The sequence below is a fragment of the Lontra canadensis genome, unplaced genomic scaffold (genome assembly GCF_010015895.1).
Source record: "Lontra canadensis isolate GAN:19392208 unplaced genomic scaffold, GSC_riverotter_1.0 scaffold84, whole genome shotgun sequence".
In the NCBI taxonomy this organism is placed as follows: Eukaryota; Metazoa; Chordata; class Mammalia; order Carnivora; family Mustelidae; genus Lontra; species Lontra canadensis.
Genome location: NW_022631078.1, coordinates 7,066,349 through 7,081,949, shown reverse-complemented (window position 1 = coordinate 7,081,949; position 15,601 = coordinate 7,066,349). Strand labels below are relative to the sequence as shown.

Genomic DNA, 15,601 nt, shown 5'->3' with positions numbered 1-15,601 from the left:
GATCCTGCGGAACATACAGCCAAGAATGCGAGGGGGCTTTCTTGGCCCAGACATAGTAAATAGTAATGGTAGCAGTAGTCTCTCATCTGTGCAAGATTGTAAGACTGTTTTAATTCCTCATCTTATCATTTAATTCATATAATCATCTGGTGATATAATTCCCATTGGATAGGCTATAAAACTACTAGAAAGTAGGTGAAAGTTTGTGCTCTCTTGAGAGTCACCGAGGTGCTGTTTGGAGCATCTGCCCTGTTTACCCTTTTGTTGTTGTTCATGTCAGCCTGTCTTCTCTAAGCCAGAGTGTGATCCTTGAGCTGACATTGTATTTGTGAGAGTACCAGTATAGAGTATTTTGAGCTCAGTTGCTTTTCATTTAGGAGGTAGGAGGATAAAGAGACTCAACAGTTTGACCTTGACTCTTCTGTTACTAACCATCTAGAAAACTGACTGTGAATGCCAGATGGTTTTCTTCACTCCTAACTTGATAACACTAGGAAGGTGTTACATGGAAGGTTTCAATGTCAGGCATGTATTTTATTAATAAAAATAAAGCAAGCGGGCGCCTGGGTGGCTCAGTGGGTTAAGCCGCTGCCTTCGGCTCAGGTCATGATCTCAGGGTCCTGGGATCGAGTCCCACATCGGGCTCTCTGCTCAGCAGGGAGCCTGCTTCCCTCTCTCTCTCTCTTTCTCTCTCTGCCTGCCTCTCCATCTACTTGTGATCTCTCTCTGTCAAATAAATAAATAAAAATCTTTAAAAAAAATAAATAAAGCAAGCAATAAAGTAGACATTCTCTGGCAATCTTTTACATTTAACTTTGTGAATCTGCTTTGAATCAAGTGGCATAGCTTTGATTATAAAATTAAAGAAGTTATGTGCTACACTCTCAGGAAGCATTGTGTTACTAGGGTTTGTTTTTGTTTGTGTTTTTTAATCACATTGCTTAAATTTAGACCATATGGTTTAAAATGAAATCATCATTTGTTTTAAATACTTCTGATCTCTCAATTTTGGACAAAGACAAGGGGTTTGCCCTAATTTTCTCTTTAGAACTTTTGATTTTCTAGGTTAATGATGTAGAAAGAAAGGTAGTTGTTTTTTCCTGATCCTGCTGCCCCATGATGTAGTGAAGTCAGGCAATATTATTTGATGGTTAAATGATTAACAGATTTAGTGATCTTGGAAGAGAGGACTAATATCACGGTATTTTTTTTTTTTAAAGGATTTTGGAAAGCTTTTAGTGTTAGACCAGTATAGAAAGAGATCTGGGCCATAGTTCATATTCTTTCCTGACCCTGTGACCTTGAGCAAATTACTTTTGGATTCTAGTTTCCTCACCTGACAGATCATTGGGGATGATCTTCATTGAAAAATGCTTACTGAGTACTTGGTTCCATTCAGATTGTTATGAAGTGATAAGAAAATGGAATATATTTGTTTTTGATCATCATGTAGTCCGGCCTCCTCTTTTACAGATGGATAATCTAAGACCTTGGAAGCCTGGGTGACTTCCAGTAGCAGAGTCAGGATTAAAATCCAGGTGTCCTCGTTTGTTCATTCAGCTAAGATGAATGAAAAGCAGCATACCACACTGCCTTCAGTAGCCAAGCTATCTTAAATAATGGCGTGCTAACACTGTCCTCTGAGAATCTTGTAAGTTTACCTTTTTTGTATTTAGCTACATTTGAGAAGTGATGGTGCTGCTGTAGTTGTCATGTCTGTAGAACCCTGTCCATGCATTTAGTTTATTCCGACCTCATTCCACGCATATTCATTGAGTACCCACCACTTGCTTCAAATACAATGATAAGCAAAGCAGACAGTTCCCATTCTCGTGGAACTTCTACTCTATGCTTCTACCATACTGTATTCTATTACATAGTCAACGTGTTTTCCTGCAGAGGGCCTTGAAAATCTTTCTCAGCCAAAATATTTTTCTTCTGCCCTCAGCTGGACCAAAGGTGAAGGTAAATAATAGAATGATGGCAGTTTCTACTGCCATTAAGAGTACCTAACATTTACCTTACTGTGTGCCAGTAATCCCACATGATGCCGTGAGTTAAGGCAGACCTATTGGCTCTAATAGATGAAGAAACAGGATTGGAGAAGAAACACAGTATGATGCTTAAGAACTGGGTTCTCGCGTTGTACTACCGGGACCTGAAAGCTGACTCTCATATTCCCCAGCCATGACTGGGCAGATTACTTGACCTCTCCGTACCTGTTCCCTCACCGGTAAGATACAGATAATGATAGTACATCTGGTTTATTTGATTATTGTATTATAGTTGCAAACTAGAACCCTCCCTGTACCTAGTAAGGGCTATATAATTAAGTACAATTAAGCTAAGTAACATGAAATAAACTTGCCTAGGGCCTTATCATTAGTCATTAGCAGGTGTGATTTGAATCTGTACCTTTTATTTTTGGTACCTTTTTGATTCCAGAGTCTGAGTTCTAGCACCTGTGCTATACTACTTCCCTTCGGCATCGAGACTCAGCCTATCCACCAGGGTACTGTTAATGCTTCCTTACCTGAGAACAGATCTCCTTAAGTTGAAAGTCTTCCACTGTTTTTGTTTGTTTGTTTGTTTGTTTGTTTTGTTTGTTTGTTTGTTTTTAAGATTTTACTTATTTGACAGACAGCGATCACAAGTAGGCAGAGAGGCAGGCGGGGCGGGGGGGGCAGAGCCAAAGGCAGAGGCTTTACCCACTGCCACCCAGGCGCTCCGAAAGTGTTCCACTGTTTAAAAGTGCCTGCCACCAGCTTGTAAGGTTAGAAACAGAGAAAAAAAATGGAGGTCAGCATTTTGAAAAGCCCCATTTACTCTCTGGTGTTTATTTTTTATTTGTGTGCACACAACTGTGGATGGTAGATAAAAGGGTTTGGGTGCTTGCAAATATGTTTCTTAGGTCTTTGGTTTTGCCTTGAGGTGCTGAGTTGCTGAGTTCCTCATCATGTAACCTCACATGCAAGTCCGAGATGGCCATTAACTACAATGGAGTCTGACAGATTTGGCAGAAGTTAAGTTCTGTCAAGTGCCAGGTTAAAACAACCACCACCACCACCACCTTGGGAATTAGGAAATGGGTCGTTCTGGTTGCATGTCACTGTAGTCCGGTCTCGGTATCCTGTAGTCAGCTGGTGACTGGAGTTGAGTAGATGAATGAATGATTGAATGGATGAGTAAGCAAACTTCAACAAACGTCGAGTCTAAACTTTGGGCAGAGAGAGTAGAGTCACCATCTTGAGAACTAGGGGAGTGCATTGTTGCCTTTTAACTAGCTGTTTCCAAAATGTTCATTGAAAGCTTTAGTATATGACTAACACTTCTAGACTCTGCGAGTGCCACAGTGAACAAGAATAGTGGATCTTATATATTGTAGTTCTGGGCAAACAGAAGGTAAACAAGTAGACAACATTGTAACTACTAAGTGCTACCAGAAAGGTAGATTAGGAGCCTGTGGTAGAGAGGGTCAGGGTGGGCATGTGACATGGCTTTAACTGGGGTGGGTGGCAAAGGCCCTACAGAAAAAGGTGATATTTGAGCTGTTACTTAAATGACAAGAAGACAGCCTTCAGTATTTTTTTTTTTTTTTTAAGATTTTATTTATGGGATGCCTGGATGGTTCAGTTGTTAAGCGTCTGCCTTCCGCTTGGGTCGTGATCCCAGGGTGCTGGGATGCAGCCCTGCATTGGGCTCCCCGCTCAGCGGGAGGCCTGCTTCTCCCTCTCCCACTCCGTCTGCTTGTGTTCCCTCTCTCACTGTCTCTCTCTCTCTCAAGTAAATAAAACCTTAAAAAAAAAAAAGATTTATTAGAGAGAGAGAGAGCATGAGTGGGTGAGGGGAAGGGCAGAGGGAGAGGGAGAAGCAGACTCCCCGCAGAGCAGGGAGACCAACGTGGAGCTCAATCCCAGGACCCCGTGATCATGACCTGAGCCAAAGGCAGTTGCTTAACCAACTGAGTCAGCCAGGCGCCCCCAGCCCTTCAGTGTTTTGGGAGGACAGATTTCAAGTAGGAGCAGCATGTGCAAAGGACCTGATATAGGTATGAGCTTAGTGTGTTGAAGATAAGAAATAAGGACCATATTGGGGCACCTGGCTGGCTCAGTTGATGGAATGTGTGACCCTTGATCTTGGAGTTGTGGGTTCAAACTTCATGTTGGGTGGAGAGATTACTTTAAAATCTTTTTTTGTCTTGTTTTGTTTTAAGATTTTATTTACTTGTCAGAGTGCATAAGCAGGGGGAGTGACAGGTAGAGGGAGCGGGAGAAGCAGGCTCCCCATTGAGCAGGAAGCCCAATGTGGAGCTCGATCCCAGGACCCTGGGATCATGGCCTAAGCCAAAGTAGGCACCCCTTAAAAATAAAATCTTTTAAAAAAGAAGTAAGGCCAGTGTCGCTGAGGAGTTGAGAGGAAGGTCGAAGCAAGAGGTGGGGGCCAAGGTCATGTAGGCTTGGGTTCTACCCTAAGTGGAAGAAAATCCCCTGGAAGGTTTTATCCCCCCCAACCCCTCCCCGGAAAGTTTTAAGCCAGGGAGTGACAGGATCTGATTTATGGTTGAAGAAAATCATCCTTGTTGCTGCATGGATGGTGAACCACAGTGGGACACAAGAGGAGGTAGGGAGACCAGTGGGGGCTGTTGGAATCATCCAGGGCATGGTGATGGTATCTGGGACTAGGGTTCTGGTAGTGGAGATATTTTGGATCAGTTAGACGTGGAGTGTGAGGGATAGGGAATAATTAAGGATGACTCCTAGGTTCATGGCCTGAGCAACTGAGGGATGGGTGAACCTGACTGGTAGTTACATGTTTGGATAGTACTTGTAACGTGGCCAAAGTTTATTCATAAATTCTTGATCCTTCCATCCGCTGTCACAAGTACCCGTATTTCACAGGTGAGGAAGCTGGATGGGGTCATGCGTTTGCCCAGGGGCCGTCCCTCACTTGAGTACGAGCATCATTTCCGAAATGAGCCCTGTTCTCTCTGTTGTGGCCTTTTTCTGTTACCTGGTGTCTCCCAAAGGGCATCTGGTCAGTACTTCAAGTGAGTGTTGATGCTTGAGTGGTCTTTGTTGGCTCCGGCTTTCTTTGACACAGTTGTTTTTTCCCTGTACCTGGTTTGGAAGGCAGTGGTAGGCCCTGGGCCTCTCAGTATGCGGGACAGGAGGGACTACAGGAAGGCCGCTTGCATTCTTTAAAAAGCACAAAGAATATCAGAACCCTGAGAGAGACTTCTTCTGCCATGGACTTAACTGTCCTTATCCTAACCTGTGGTTTCAGGGGTTCAGCCCTCTGTAGCCCTCAGGTTACACATTTACAAAACAGTATTAATTGCTACCTTCCACTAAGGGTTCTGAAGGCTAAATAATATTTAAAAAGTTCTTTAAGCTCTAATACACTGTAAACATTTGTGAATAGTTTTTGATGTTATTGTAGGAATAGGCCCTTTGAAAAATACACTTATTTTTTTAAAGGAATAGGTCCTTTCTAATATTGAGAACAGGGGCAAATTTTTCCCTGAGATTCTTTCTTTCTTTTTTTTTTTTTTTTTATATTTTTTTTTTTTTTAAAAAAAAAATTTTTATTATTTTTTTTTTAATTTGACAAAGAGAGATCACAAGTAGGCAGAGAGAAAGGGGGGAAGCAGGCTCCCTGCTGAGAGAGCCCGATGTGGGGCATGATCCCAGGACCCTGACATCATGACCCGAGCTGAAGGCAGAGGCTCAACCCACTGAGCCACCCAGGCGCCCCAACTCAGATTATTTCTGAATGAACCTGTAGACACTGTTCTTTATTTCGGGGGTCCCAGAAGGCATGGATAATGGTTTTGTTGGGTTCGTTCTGCAAAACTTGGATCAAAGGAAAGGGCACCAGTTTTGGAGCGAGGTCTGGAATTCCGTCTTTGCTGTGAGGCCATGGACAGTGTAGTTAACATTCTAGAGCCTCAGTGTTCTCATCTGTAAAATGGGCTTATTAGTACCTTCTCCCTCCTAGAATAGTTGTGAGTATTAAGTAGGACTGTATGTGTAATGTTCCCAGGGCAGATCTGGTGCAGGGTACAGACCCTTGGTAAATGTTAGTCTCTGTCTCTGGCCCTGGAGATGGCTTCCAGCCTCCATTACCTTGGCATTTATCCTGAGCTCTTAATGTTTAAAAAAGACTGGCTCATTAAGCATCTGCCTTTGGCTCAGGTCATGATCCCAGGTACCGGGATGGAGTCCTGCATCAGCCTTCTTGCTCAGCGGGGAGGCTGCTTCTCCCTCTGCCTGCCGCTCCCCCTCTTTGTGCTCGTTCTCTCTCTCCCGCTCTCTGACAAATAAAATCATTTTTTTAAAAGATTTTATTTATTTATTCGACAGAGAGAGAGATCATAAGTAGGCAGAGAGGCAGGTGCGAGGGGCAGGGGAAGCAGGCTCCCTGCTGAGCAGAGAGCCCAATGCGGGGCTTGATCCCAGGACCCTGGGATCATGACCCGAGCCGAAGGCAGAGGCTTTAACCCACTGAGCCACCCAGGTGCCCCTGACAAATAAAATCTTTATTAAAAAGAAAAAAAAAAGACTGGCTCTAGGGAAACTGCTTGTTCCTCCCCTAATCCCCGTGCAGATGCTACTGTAAGAGTTGGGAGAAGAGGTAGAAACGAATCTCTCGGCTTCCTGATTTTATTCTCTAAGTTGAAGTGCAACTCTGGGAAAGTGAGCTTTACAGTTACTTTTGTAATATATATTTTTTAAGATTTTATTTATTTATTTGAGAGTGAGAGCAAGCGTGGGAGCATGAGTGGGGTGTGGGCAGGGGAGAGGGAGAGGGAGAAGCAGACTTCCCGGTGAGCAGGGAGCCCGATGCAGGGCTTGAGCCCAGGATCCCGAGATCATGACCTGAACCGAAGTCAGATGCTTAACTGACTGAACCACCCCGGCTCCCCATGTTTGTAGTATTTTCATCATCAAAGTCTGGGTCCTGGGAGAAGTCGGGCCCAGTGGGAGTATTTCTGCTTCTATCCTGCAGAGAGAGACTGGGACAGCTTCTGATGGGGAGCTTGAATTCTGGGGCCGGCTGCAGGAGGACCCAAAGGGGTCTCAGAAGCCCCTCTAATCCCCTGCACTTGATGCTGTGTCACTGGGTTCCTTCACCTTCTGCTGGACATTTGTGTTGTTCTTAATTGTTCATTGAGGGAGCTGTAGAGCTGGTTTAAGACAAGGGCCCTGCCTGTGGAAGAGCTCATACCTTGGCGAGGAGGAAGTCACTTCCTAACCGCACTACACGCTGGCCTGAAGCAAGGAGGGAAGGGGTGAGCTGGGCCATCGTAAAACTTAGGTGTCTTGGGTTGGGACGCGTTTAGTCTGTGCCACACACATCGCTCTTAGAGATACCATTCGCTGGACTAGGTCTTATTTTACAAAGACTGCCTCGTTTGCCCTTCACAACAGCCCTAAGAAGCGGGTGTCTTTAGCCTGAGAACCAGAGGGGCTGAGCAGCTCGTCTGAGGGCACAGCTAGCATGTGGCCCGGCCAGATTTTGAATGCAGATTTGTTTGCTTGCAGAACCCAGGCTTTTGACCACTCTGCTGAACTGTTTCCTCAGAGTACTACCCCCGGGGCTGGAGAGTCGAAAGTAGACCTTTGTGGAGGAGGCCGAATGCAGGGGACACAGTTCAGTTGGCTCCCTGCCCTGCTTGGCTCTATGTTTATTTGGGGCCTTGATTGCCTCCTGCCCCAAATACCAGCCAGGCCTGGGAGGGCGAGGCCAGAGGGCTGAGCCCCACAGAGACAGCTTTATTCCTTGCTGGAGACTCCGGGCAGCCGCACAGGCCGCCTATTGAGCTCGCGAAGCCGCCCTTCCTGAGTGTGTGCGCGGCGTTGCCCCGGAGGCTGGAATCGGGCTCAGATTTGTATGCAGTTCACAGTGTGCCTGGCATCTCTGCCCCTGCCACCAGCAGCAAAGGACAAGTGGGCCGATGAGTGAATCTATCAAACAGTTCCTCAAAGAACCCCTCCCTGGCCTTACACACACGCGCGCACGCACATGAGCACCAGCTGACTTGGAGAAACACAGCTCCCTGCCCCCTTCCCAAGCCTCTGAAAAGGACTGCATCACCTTTTGTGCCTGCCAGTTGCATAGCAGCCAAGCTAGCTGATTGCCTCCTGGGCGGAGTGGGGGAATTGTTAGCTCTGGAGAGGAGCCCAGCGTCACCTCCCAGGGGTGGGAGAGAATTGTTCAGGCCGCAGAGGTGTAGGAAGATGCTGCTTTGGAGGGTGCTGACTGACAGGCATTCCTTGTGGCCCACCTAGCCAGAGCCTGCCTGAGGCTTCCCTGCCAGGAATGGCCCAGCTGTTCCAAGCTAACAGCTGTGAGCCTGAAGGCTGCTGAAGGTCATGGTCAGAGGAACCAGGGGTCTTACCCTACTGAGACTGTGAAGTCATCCTGCTGTTGAAGTGGGCTGCCTTGTAAGGTAGCACGTTCCCCCACCCCTGGGCACAGGTTGGACGGCCTCGTGTTAGGGATGCCCGGGCAGCATGAGAGGATGGAGGAGACCTTTTCAGTGCCATTGCTTCGATGTGTGGCCCTGGTGCTTGGGATCTGCTCTGGGGCCCCTGGTCTTTGTGAGCTAGGAAGGGGGTAGAGGACATGGTGGGAAACAGCACGGTTTCGTCATTTCTGTAATACACAGGCAGGCAGTGAGTTAGTAGCAACATACCCTCCCGGGAGAAGTCAGTGATAGCCTACATGTATTGAATTCCTGTCAGGAATCCAGACTGAACTCTGTGCTTTGCTTATATATTTTTTTCCTTAAAGAATGTAGTGTATTCATAAAAACCCTCTTTTCAGTCCAATCCCCAAAGGCAAACACTGATAGGAATTTTGTGTGTTATCATTCTAGATGTTTTTTTCTCTACACTTACACGTGGTACATTCTTTGTAAATCTCACAAAAACCTCTGCTCTTTTACCCCATTTTATAGAAAATAAAGGAAACAGGCTCAGAGAGGTGGAAAACCTTGTCTGAGGTCTTGTGGCTAGGGGAGCCGAGATTGTAAGCCAGATCCATCCGGCTCTAGAGTGGATGCCCTTTCTTTGACTTGGCACGGGTTGGAGTGTTTCCACAGTGGCCCTCGACAGGACTGCGTGGGGTTGGTGGCTGCTTTGTCTCTTGCTGAAGCAGTTGCCTCAAGAGACCAGGCATCTTCTAGGAGCCCAGCCTGTTGGGACAGCTCAGCCACTTCTGCTTCTTGGCTTGCTCCGAGTTCTGGTGCTCAGCGACATGTGGCTCCCTAAGGCAGTGCTGGCACGTGCCCTGCCTCACCGGGTGGGTTAGAGGTCAGGCTGGCCTCCTGGCCGAGAATATGTCAGTCTCTTTGGTTTGGACCGTTCTCTTGATACAAATGGTTCCAAGGAAGACTTGTGTCCTTTGGGAAGGGAGAGTAGCACGTCTGACCTTGGCCAGTTGGGAAGGCCAGAGTTTTGAGTGGGGAAGCACATAACGTGCCACCGCGTGGATCCCCTTTCCGTGGGCTTTGCTTCTGTAAATGGGCACGGCCAGTTCAGCACCTTGGCTAGAGGCGCTCACAATGTGAATTTGAAAGCAGGATGAAGAGGCTTGTGTTCAAATTGTGGCTCTTGGGACGCCTGGGTGGCTCAGTGTGTTAGGCCTCTGCCTTCGGCTCAGGTCATGATCTCGGGGTCCTGGGATCGAGTCCCGCATCGGGCTCTCTGCTAGGTAGGGAGCCTGCTTCCCCTTCTCTCTCTCTGCCTGCCTCTCTGCCTACTTGTGATTTCTGTCTGTCAAATAAATAAATAAAATCTTAAAAAAAAAAAAATTGTGGCTCTGCCTTCATCTCTCTCATCACCAAATATTTTTTCAACTTCTGTGTATCAGACATTGTTCTAGGCTCTGAGTATGCATGGTAACGTGACTAGACAGGTTTTCTGCCTTCAGGGCGCTTACAGTTTAGTGGAATTTACTTTCTCATCTGCCCGAGTCTCCATTTTCTCTCTATACGAGGGACTGTGGCACACTTGTTGGGAAGGGGACAGAAGATAACCTCTGTGATCTTGCGTGGCACAGTTTTGTTTTGTTTCTTTTCATTTCTTGCCAGGCTCCCCATTGGGGTCCACTTTGGGTATGTTTCCTCCTTCAGAATTTGTTCTGTGTCAGTAAATGCAGGATCAGCGGTGCCTCCCTTACTCCCTTGGGGCCCTGGAGAATTGGATCTTACCCGGTAAGGGAGGGGCACTACCGAGACCGAGGAGCCAGACTCCACCAAAGACACTTTGGTTTAGCAGTTGGGACCAGTAGCCCCCCCCACCCCCGCACTGAGGGCTGGGCCTGCCTGGCTCTTGGGCCAGAGCAGAGGTTGGGAAACACTTTCTGTAGCACAGTGAGAAGACCACAGGCTCCGTAGGTTCCCAGCTGTGTGACCTTGGGCCGGCCACTTCCTGTCTCTGGGCCTGTGCATCTTCAGGGCAGTTAGGGAGGCTGAGCTTTGTGCAAGGTTTAGTAGAGTAGCTGGCACAGAGCAGGTGACCGCTCACAGCTATTCACTCCAAAACAGATCTGTGAGCATCTGGCTACTATGGGAGACTCCCACCCAAGTGTAAAATTAGGGAGTTATTTGGTAGCAGAGGAAATGCTGTGTGGATGCTTAGACTGTTGAAGACACGATTGAGGTTTTCAAGGATTTGAAAGGCTGAGATGTGGAAGAGTGACTAGGCTCATTTGAACTGGTTCCAAAGGGCAGGGCTAGGAAGTGCGGCCTGTCATGTGTCAAGCACTGGACTGGGTCCTTCCTGTAGGTGCTCCCTTTGAGCCCTGACGGCGGCCTGGGAAGGTTAACCCCACTTAGAGGAGAGAAGGTGATGTTCAGATGCTAAGTACGGCCTCTCGAGGTTACATGGCCTCTTGGGGACAGAGTCTCCAGTGCCGGAATCTGTGTTCTGATGTGACTGAGGCATGTTTCAGTTCAGTATAAGAAGTATTTGTAGCAGTTGGAAAGTATTAGAACTGTCCCGGAGTGGAATAGGCTTTCTGGAAGAAACTGAGCTTCCTGGTCCCATCCTGTTCAATCAGGGGCTCAGGGACGTTGCCCGAGAGAGGTTTTCTGCTCAGCCATGCTCTAGGCTCCTTTGTTCCAGAGGAAGTGGAGGGTGAGGGCTTAGTGAAAGTACCCCTTCTAGATAAGGGCCTGGTATGTACCCATGAGAATTTCGTAAGACCTGAGACTGGGGCTCCAGGAATGGGAAACAATCAACATCTGGGTTGGTAGGCCTTACGAGTGATCTCAGGAATGTTTCTGGGTCCCAAGGCCAGGTGGAACTGAGCATTTGAGTATGTTTTACTTTTGGATTTAGGAAAGAAAAACAAAATCTTAGTAGGTTATTATTATTTTTTTAATATGCCCACAAATCATCATCCTTCTTTAAATAACACTGACCCAGGGGCGTCTGGGTGGCTCAGTTGTTGGGCGTCTGCCTTTGGCTCAGGTCGAGATCCCAGGGTCCCGGGATCGAGCCCCGAGTTGGACTCCCTGCTGAGCAGAAAGCCTGCTTCTCCCTCTCCCACTCCCCCTGCTTGTGTTCCCTCTCTTGATGTATCCCCCCACCCCCGTCAAATAAATAAATAAATAAATAAATGACACTGATCCAGACTACTTGACCCCCAGCCACAGTGGTTGGCTACTGTAGGACTCAGTAATACCTGTTTTTTTGTTTTTTGTTTTTTGTTTTTTTAAAGATTTTATTTATTTGACAGAGATCACAAGTAGGCAGAGAGGCAGGCAGAGAGAGGGGGGAGGCAGGCTCCCTGCTGAGCAGAGAGCCTGATGCGAGACTCGATCCCAGGACCCTGAGATCATGACCTGAGCTGAAGGCAGAGGCTCAAGCCACTGAGCCACCCAGGCGCCCAGTAATACCTGTTTTTAAGGTAAAATTGATTTCTTAACTTTTTTCTTGTTTATGAAGGTAATTACCCATTGTAGGAAACTTGGAAAATACAGAAGTGTAGAGAATATCATAAAAGTTACCTATAAATATTTGTAATACCCCACCTTTACCCAGAGATAACTACTGTTAACGTTTGGTATATGTCTTTCTAATGTTTTTAAATTTTTACAATCCAGATTAAAAACATGTACAGTAATATGTGTATTTATAATCATAAAAGCAGCAATGAGGAGATTCTTTTTTTTTTTTTCCCCTAAAGATTTTATTTATTTGAGAGAGAGAGAGCATGTGCAAGTGCAGGAGCTGGGACGGGGGAGAAGAGGAGAGGGAGGGGGACAAGCAGACTCCCCGCTGAGCAGGGAGCCCAATATGGGGGCTCGATCCCAAGACCCTGAGATCATGACCTGAGCCGAAGGCAGATGCTTAACTGACTGAGGCACCCAGGTACTCCTACAATGGGGACATTCTTATAAACGCTTGAAACCCCCCCCCTTTTTAAGTAATCTCTACACCCAACATGGGGCTCAAACTCAGAACCCAGAGATCAAGAGTTGCATGCTTCACTGACTGAGGCAGCCAGGGGCCCCAAGAGAATACTCTTGATAAAACTAAAATCTTTCTTTCTGCCAACCTTTTCCTAAGCTTTTCTCCTTCCCCAGGAGTAACAGCAGATCAGTGTATGTCCTCTTAAGTGCATGTCTGTGAACATACAGTACATACATATACAGTGTTAAAGCAATTTGCTGTGTGTTTTATCTGTAACTTAACAGTGAATCTTAGAGATTTTTCCTAAAGTGTTAAAGTATTCCACAAAATGGATAAAATATAACTTAAAAAAGAGAACATTTAAGTTGTTTCTAATTTTTTTAAGGTTTTATTTTTAAATTCTCCACCCAGTGTGGGGCTCCAACTCACAACCCCGAGATCAAAGGTCACATGCTCCCCCAGCTGAGCCAGCCAGGCACCCCTAGGTTATTTCTAATTTTTTTTTCCAAGATTTTATTTATTTGACAGAGAGAGGGGGACAACGAGATAGGGAGTGTAAGCAGGGGGTGTGGGAGAGGGAGAAGCGGCTTTCCGCCGAGCAGGGAGCCCAGCGATGCAGGGCTCGATCCCAGGACCCTGGGATCACAACCTGAGCCAAAAACAGATGCCCAACGACTGAGCCACCCAGGCGCCCCTATTTCTAATTTTTTAAATATTTTGCTTCATGGGGCAGTGCACGTTCTTGCAGCTGCCTTCTTGTGCGTGTGCGTGGTGCAGGGGTGCCTGGGGAAGCAGACTCGCTCAGTCACAAGTGTACTGAATTCTGGTAGCTATTGCCAGTTCCCACTAACGAGACTTTACTAGTGTTCTCAGACAGCAAAATTCAAGGTTATTCTTTCCTCTAGACTCTTGCCAACACGTTCTGTTGTAAATCTTTGAGATTTTTGCCCATTACTTTTGTATAATGGCGGTGGAGGGGAACAGCCATGTTCTTTAAAAACATCTGCCGGGGCGCCTGGGTGGCTCAGCCGGTTAGCCTCTGCCTTCGGCTCAGGTCATGGTCTCAAGGTCCTGGGATCGAGCCCTGTTTCTGGCTCTCTGTTTGGCAGGGAGCCTGCTTCCTTCTCTCTCTCTGCCTACTTGTGATCTCTGTCTGTCAAATAAATAAATAAAATCTTAAAAAAAAAAAAAGGCTGGAAAACCCCTATTAAATGCTATTTTTTTTAGTCTGCTTGTAGTGTTTCACATACTAATTGCTATTTGAGAGGAACCCATTCATGACCTTTCTTAGCTCATATAATACACAGCTGTTCCCTTTTTCTAAATGAGGAAATCAGGTTCAAAGGTGAAGTGCTAGTAAACAGTAGAGCTGGCTTTGAAGCTGGATCTAAGTTCTTTTCACTGTGCTGTTAGTAAACCATGGGTTATAGTCCCAAGTTTTAGGATAGTCAGCTACACCCAAACTGACCTTCCACTATTTCCTGCTTTGTCGATGACATCCTACCCTTCTCTGTGCTTAGTAGCTTTTGCTCACTTAATGATTCCGTATCTTTACGTACTGTCTCTTCCGGTATGCTCCAAACTCCCGTGCGTCCTCCACAGCCCTGCTCGAAGCCCTGCCCTGGCTCCTCAAGCCGAGGTTATGGTTCCCTCTGCAGCACTCCCGCTTCTGGCCTGTACTTCCTTTTTGCACAGCTGGTTACATTTACCTGCTCGTCTTGGTCGGAGTAAGGTATATTAGCTTAGGGACTGTCTTCCTCTTCTTGGTGTCTGTTCCTGTTGCCTGGCACATAGGTGTTCAGGTGTCACAGTGGGTGTGGACACCTCTTTCCTAGAGGAAACAGGTTACAGGATAAGCCACCATCAACCTGTTTTCCTTTTGCCTCTCTTGGATGCATTACCTGCATAGCAGCCACAGTGATTTTTTTTTTTTTTAATGCAAATCTGATCCAGTCATGATCCTGCTTAAACCTTCTGTGGCTTCCCACTGCTTTTAGGAGCAAGTTAAACATTGAAGGTGTCCTACTGTAAAGCTCACACACACTTACAAGACAAGGTCAAGGCCTGAATGATTGGATTGGTACAGGTACAGTGAGGCGCTTTCATGTACAGACAGTTCATAACTGACACAGGCAACAGAAGAACAAGCCAAAGGTGCCAGCTCCCTGGGTCCCAGTCCCGCACACCAAGTGGAGCACACCAAAGCTGAAGGAGCCGATGACTGCACACGCGTTGTGGGTACCCTGCTGCAGCTCAGTGTGTTTACATTCTGCAGCTCTAGTCTGAAGGGTCTGGGGCAGAGAGCTTCATACATCATCAGATTCTGGGAGACAGGAGAAACTGTCTAATGATAGTCTCCCAGGGGAGATGAGGAGGCAGGTGGGAGAGGGCCTCACAGCAGCTCCTTTAGAGGCCTCCCATCTCGTGTTCCGGGGAATCAGAAGGTATTCCAACAGGACTCAGACAACCTGTGGTTCAGGGTTGCTAGGGTACTTTTCTCCTATCCCTACAAGGTCACTCATGATATGTGAGTTCTTTTTACCTCTAGCCTTATTTTCTGTCATTTTTGCTTACTTTGCTCCGGCCAGGCTGGCTTTCTGTCTTCATTCATTACAGGTGGTTTCCTGCCACAGGGCCTTTACACATGCTGCTTTGTGGCTGTAAGTTTCCTTGGACTCCCTCTCCTAAACCCCTTTTATTTGTCTGGCCAACTCATATAATGTTTCAGTTCTCAGATTAGATACTGGTTTCTTGGGAAAGCCCTTCTTCCAGTCAGGTTTGGGTTGTCCCACTTTCTACTGTTACAACCGATTAACTTTTCTTTCATAGCCTCTCTGATGTAGCTGCTTATATGGTCCTTTGAGTGATTACATATCTGTCTTCTCCACAAGCTCTGAATTGGGCATGGGCAGGAAAGTGCCCATTTTGTTTATCTCATTAATTCAGCACAAATTCCAGGGCTTGATAAATACTTGTTGAATGAATCAGTATCACCTTAGCTTAAATTAGGGAAGGAAGTAGTGTGGGGGAAAAAGCATTGACTTGAGAATTGAACTGCGCTCCTGACTGCTGTTAACTAGGTATGAGACCTCCAGCCTTCATTTCTTCATCTGTCAAATGAAGTAAAATACTTGGGGATCTGGGCTACTGGTGCTTCTGAAAATCTGTGGTTCTAG

The 15,601-nt window shown here is 46.6% G+C and overlaps 1 protein-coding gene across 1 annotated transcript in view; it reads left to right on the top strand.

The window, feature by feature from the left end:
- ACO2 (aconitase 2) overlaps positions 1 to 15,601 on the top strand; it is a 52,647-nt gene that overhangs the window by 600 nt on the left and 36,446 nt on the right. The window lies entirely within an intron of this gene.